This window comes from Schistocerca serialis, chromosome 3 (assembly GCF_023864345.2).
Source record: "Schistocerca serialis cubense isolate TAMUIC-IGC-003099 chromosome 3, iqSchSeri2.2, whole genome shotgun sequence".
Taxonomy (NCBI): Eukaryota; Metazoa; Arthropoda; class Insecta; order Orthoptera; family Acrididae; genus Schistocerca; species Schistocerca serialis.
The window spans coordinates 712,296,532-712,302,625 of NC_064640.1; positions in this window are offsets into that span (position 1 = coordinate 712,296,532).

The following is a 6,094-nucleotide window of genomic DNA, read 5'->3' on the forward strand; positions in this document are numbered from 1 at the left end:
CTTTGTGGGACATGTGTCCTGTTTGCTCATTATAAACACAATGGATTGCCAAACAAATTTGCACTGCTGGAAGTTGCATTTTGGGCCTGGAGTAGTTGATTAATAAAACAATGATTGCAAGTTCTGAAGGTGCTCACTGGTGGACACCACTGTCTATATGATTTTATTCAGTTACTTACAGTGTGAAGGAACATCCAGTATCAGCTCTTCCGAATAACACTGGTATACTGTTGGTGCACTGGAAATACCAGAGGGCAACTGACCTTACCAATAGATGCCAAAAGAAGTTGTGGCATATATGCCCCACTCCAGCTCATGTTTCATCATACATTGTATGGAAGGCCACATTGCTGCAAGTTAGTGAGAAGGCAAGATCAGTAGACTATCCCACACCACATATGACAGATGGCAGGACAGTGTGACAACAAAGCCGAGTCGAGCTGAAGCGTGCATATAAATCTGAGTTTTCACCTATTTGGTTGGTTGGTTGTTTTGGAGAAAGAGACCAGACTGCGAGGTCATCGGTCTCATCGGATTAGGGACGGACGGCGAAGGAAGTCGGCCGTGCCCTTTGAGAGGAACCATCCCGGCATTTGCCTGGAGTGATTTAGGGAAATCACGGAAAACCTAAATCAGGATGGCCGGACGCGGGATTGAACCGTCGTCCTCCCGAATGCGAGTCCAGTGTCTAACCACTGCGCCACCTCGCTCGGTTTTCACCTATTTGGCACCGGATGCATAATTTTGATTATTTATATTTACTGTTTAAATATTTGTGTAGAGTTCCATGCTGATGACGTTATATACACTGATGGCTTTCTAATTATGATTTTAATAACTCTGCTTTTTCACTCAAAGTGTAGTTAAAGATTTCATTTAATGTAATATATCACTGATACATTACCAGAAATCATGAGAGCGCCCTGAGTGGTAGGCACGAAAGTATGTCACAGCTCACTACACAGTCTGCGACTACTTTTCCAAGAGGCAATACATCTCTGCAGAGAATGTTATGTTGTTTAGTGTAAAAGTGAATTGTTAATTAAAACTGCCTCATGAACATTTGTGTGGGGTTTCTGCACATCAAAAAATTTGTGAGATGGCAGCTGTTGCATGTTATTATGGTACTCAATGAGTGATTATTGGATTCCATGATCTTTGAGGTAAAACTCAACAGTAGACTGGCTCTTATATAATGTTCATTATAATGTATCATTTTGGGATTTTGAGACTGAAGTAATAAAAAAAATCAGGTGGCATCCCAATATTTTGAAAATCCATTATTGTATTGTTGAAATATTCCCACACTTTACTCCAGAAATTCACTGTTCAATGCATGTAGTTTAGAATCTGCTGCTGACAAAGAAGAAATCCAGTGGGGATAATGAAGCAGCTACAGAAGACACAAGGTAAGCATTCCTTTTCCATGTTGTACTAGAAGATGATATGGGGAAAATGTTGGAGTGTATTCTTGCGAAATAGTCTTCATAGCCTTCCACATGCACTGTTAGCATGTCTGATGCAGTACTGTGCCACTGCAGGAACACTCCACATTTCATCCTAATTAGTTTGGGTATGGTAGGAACCATTAGATAGTGTTGAGAACAACAGTTCCCAAGATTCCAGGTGAAACAGTAACTGCAAGAATGCCTCTGATAAATCAGCCTTGGTTTAGCAGTCACCATTTTGCAACTCTAAAAACAGCTCTTTGGGGTATGGAATTGGAAAAATTTCTACAACCACCTGGGCATTAATGGATTTTAAAGGTGTCACATAATTAGAGAGAGCCATCTGGTTTCTTTACTATTACAAGGGGAGAAGCGTATTGTCCATATTAGATGAGGATTATCACATCAATTTCCTCCAGTCTGTCTTATACCGCTTTAACTGAGTCCTGTAGGACGTGCGGGATCAGGGGCACCCACGAGGGGTGAGGCATGGAATGGAGCCCTGCTTTAAATGAATTTTTGCTGCCACATTTGTGGCCAATCCTAAACCAGGAGTGAACAGATCCAAATACGAGGCAGTCAGATCTTTTATGCCTTGGAACAGAATCTAAGTGGACACCAGATGCACATTTTCCGAAATGGAGAAACCAATATTGTTGAATCAATGAGATTGTTCAAAGGAGTAAAGAATAGAACAAGACTCTATCTGGAATGCCTTACTGTGCCTATGCATCTATGTGGCAGGTGACTGACACACACACACACTACGAATGCGACCTTCAATGCCACATGAAAAATGGTGGGCTGACCAATGTAGAAAGCAGAAATGAGGGTGTCAGTGAAAACACTGAGGCCAAGAAGCTAAATGATGCCAATTGAAGTTCCGTTCAGATGGAGAGCTCAGGAAGTTCTCAGAAGTTAATTAATAGAAAAGGAACATTCAGAAACACTTGAAATTTCGCTTTGTTTTCTGTGTATTTCTAGCCTGTTTTGCAGAGGGAAAGGACGTTGGCATGGGCTAGCACGTTTACTGGAGCAGTCTGAGAAGCAAGTCCCAAATTACTGAGTCGGCATGCGATTGCAACATGTTTTTTCTGAGCATTCAAAAGCATAATGGTGATGAAGACCCTGATGGTCAGTGACACAATCCTTACAGGTTTCTGACTGCCATTTACAAAGCTGGTTTACCCAAGAGTACACCATCATTTAACCATACAGTAAAGTTGCATGCCCTCGGGAAAAATTACGGCTGTAGTTTCCCCCTTGCTTTCAGCCGTTCGCAGTACACCATTAGCAAAATGGCAGTTGAAGTGCAGCATTTGTTAAGTTCGCCTCCCAAATTTTAGTCAAAATTCAAGGAGTTCTCATGAGCATTGTTGTTAAGTACAAGTGGAACTTATGTAAACAATAGTGTTCACAGTAGTACTGTTTTTCCTGTGCTCCATCAATACCTACACTGGAAAAATCATAAACAGGAACTGGAATAACAGCATGTCTTGCAGCAAGGCAGCAGCAGATACAGTGGCGTGGTTCGTGACGGATGTGGGGCCTCAGTTCCAGTACAGTGGAACTGTTTCCACTCCAAGGTAAATACTGTGCTTCACAAGAACGATAATCTCAATCTGATTGCTGGCACTATATCAGACACAGTAAATGCAGCAGGCTTAAGCAAAATTTGTGGAACTGTTGAGAGAGATACTGCTAAAATTACTGCTAAAATTACTGCTTTAAAAACGTTTGTGTCTGTGTATGTGAAAAAGACACTAGATTTGGAGAAAAAAACTGTCTGCTGCGATGGGTAAGTTACAACAGTATCAAAGGCAAAAAGGCTTGCAGCTATTTGACATAGCAGAAGATGAGTTGGAAGACACAAACAACCTGCTTATACAGGTCATATGTGGAAAATTAGGCACTGAAGGAAGTAAGGCAGACATGGACAGGAACCATCGGGTGGGACAAAGACTGTCGTGCTACGAAACCTCGGCCAATAATTATGAAGTTTCTCATGCCGAAAAGGGAAAAACAGCAAGTACAAGGCTTACAATAAGAGTAGATTGTAAATCGGAACGAATAAAGATTTTGAACAATGCCATATCCCATTTTGATGTCCAGAATGTGTGGACTCAGGATGGCAGAGTAATTTTTAAGGCTGCAGCTGGAGAAAAGGTAGTTAATAAGATGACAAAATTGAATAGTAATAAGTGAAATTACATGAGCCAAAGTGAAAACTGAATACCTCTCGGCCTAGTTTAATACTAACCTAGCATAACATCATTTGTACTATAAATATCTTGAAACTGTAGCAACTCTGTAACCATCTTCGCAACTGTGCCTTCACCTACCAGTATTGTTCTTTAATTGTAACTCTGTAATTATATATGGACTAGTGCCTTTTTTTTTATTACACTTACATTGCCATTAACTATAGTATTACTGAATTTTAGTTACTGGTAACACTATTTGCCTGTGAATTCTCTACCTCTAGTATGTAATAGCAGCACTGTAATGATTACCATCTTCCTGGTTACATTACTCACCTTTTTACTTTAAACTGCTAAGAACAAAATCACAATCAGAGTAATTCTAGTAATTTCTAATTTAATAGTTAGCTTCCTGTGTTAATCTTGTAGCTATTAAACCTATTCTACTCTGCTGGCAGCATAAGCCTTGTAAGTCATCCCCTTCTCTCCCTCCATCTTGAAGTGTAAAGTACACTAACTACTTTTCATCATTTAATACAGACAGTAATTGTTCTCCCCCCCCATGAACCATGGACCTTGCCGTTGGTGGGGAGGCTTGCGTGCCTCAGCGATACAGATAGCCGTACCGTAGGTGCAACCACAACGGAGGGGTATCTGTTGAGAGGCCAGACAAACGTGTGGTTCCTGAAGAGGGGCAGCAGCCTTTTCAGTAGTTGCAGGGGCAACAGTCTGGATTATGGACTGATCTGGCCTTGTAACAATAACCAAAACGGCCTTGCTGTGCTGGTACTGCGAACGGCTGAAAGCAAGGGGAAACTACAGCCGTAATTTTTCCCGAGGGCATGCAGCTTTACTGTATGATTACATGATGATGGCGTCCTCTTGGGTAAAATATTCCGGAGGTAAAATAGTCCCCCATTCGGATCTCCGGGCGGGGACTACTCAAGAGGATGTCGTTATCAGGAAAAAGAAAACTGGCGTTCTACGGATCGGAGCGTGGAATGTCAGATCCCTTAATCGGGCAGGTAGGTTAGAAAATTTAAAAAGGGAAATGGATAGGTTGAAGTTAGATATAGTGGGAATTAGTGAAGTTCGGTGGCAGGAGGAACAAGACTTCTGGTCAGGTGACTACAGGGTTATAAACACAAAATCAAATAGGGGTAATGCAGGAGTAGGTTTAATAATGAATAGGAAAATAGGAATGCGGGTAAGCTACTACAAACAGCATAGTGAACGCATTATTGTGGCCAAGATAGATACGAAGCCCACGCCTACTACAGTAGTACAAGTTTATATGCCAACTAGCTCTGCAGATGACGAAGAAATTGAAGAAATGTATGATGAAATAAAAGAAATTATTCTGATAGTGAAGGGAGACGAAAATTTAATAGTCATGGGTGACTGGAATTCGAGTGTAGGAAATGGGAGAGAAGGAAACATAGTAGGTGAATATGGGTTGGGGGACAGAAATGAAAGAGGAAGCCGCCTGGTCGAATTTTGCACAGAGCACAACATAATCATAACTAACACTTGGTTTAAGAATCATGAAAGAAGGTTGTATACATGGAAGAACCCTGGAGATACTAAAAGGTATCAGATAGATTATATAATGGTAAGACAGAGATTTAGGAACCAGGTTTTAAATTGTAAGACATTTCCAGGGGCAGATGTGGACTCTGACCACAATCTATTGGTTATGACCTGTAGATTAAAACTGAAGAAACTGCAAAAAGGTGGGAATTTAAGGAGATGGGACCTGGATAAACTAAAAGAACCAGAGGTTGTACAGAGATTCAGGGAGAGCATAAGGGAGCAATTGACAGGGATGGGGGAAATAAATACAGTAGAAGAAGAATGGGTAGCTTTGAGGGATGAAGTAGTGAAGGCAGCAGAGGATCAAGTAGGTAAAAAGACGAGGGCTAGTAGAAATCCTTGGGTAACAGAAGAAATATTGAATTTACTTGATGAAAGGAGAAAATATAAAAATGCAGTAAGTGAAACAGGCAAAAAGGAATACAAACGTCTCAAAAATGAGATCGACAGGAAGTGCAAAATGGCTAAGCAGGGATGGCTAGAGGACAAATGTAAGGATGTAGAGGCCTATCTCACTAGGGGTAAGATAGATACCGCCTATAGGAAAATTAAAGAGACCTTTGGAGATAAGAGAACGACTTGTATGAATATCAAGAGCTCAGATGGAAACCCAGTTCTAAGCAAAGAAGGGAAAGCAGAAAGGTGGAAGGAGTATATAGAGGGTCTATACAAGGGCGATGTACTTGAGGACAATATTATGGAAATGGAAGAGGATGTAGATGAAGATGAAATGGGAGATATGATACTGCGTGAAGAGTTTGACAGAGCACTGAAAGACCTGAGTCGAAACAAGGCCCCCGGAGTAGACAATATTCCATTGGAACTACTGACGGCCATGGGAGAGCCAGTCCT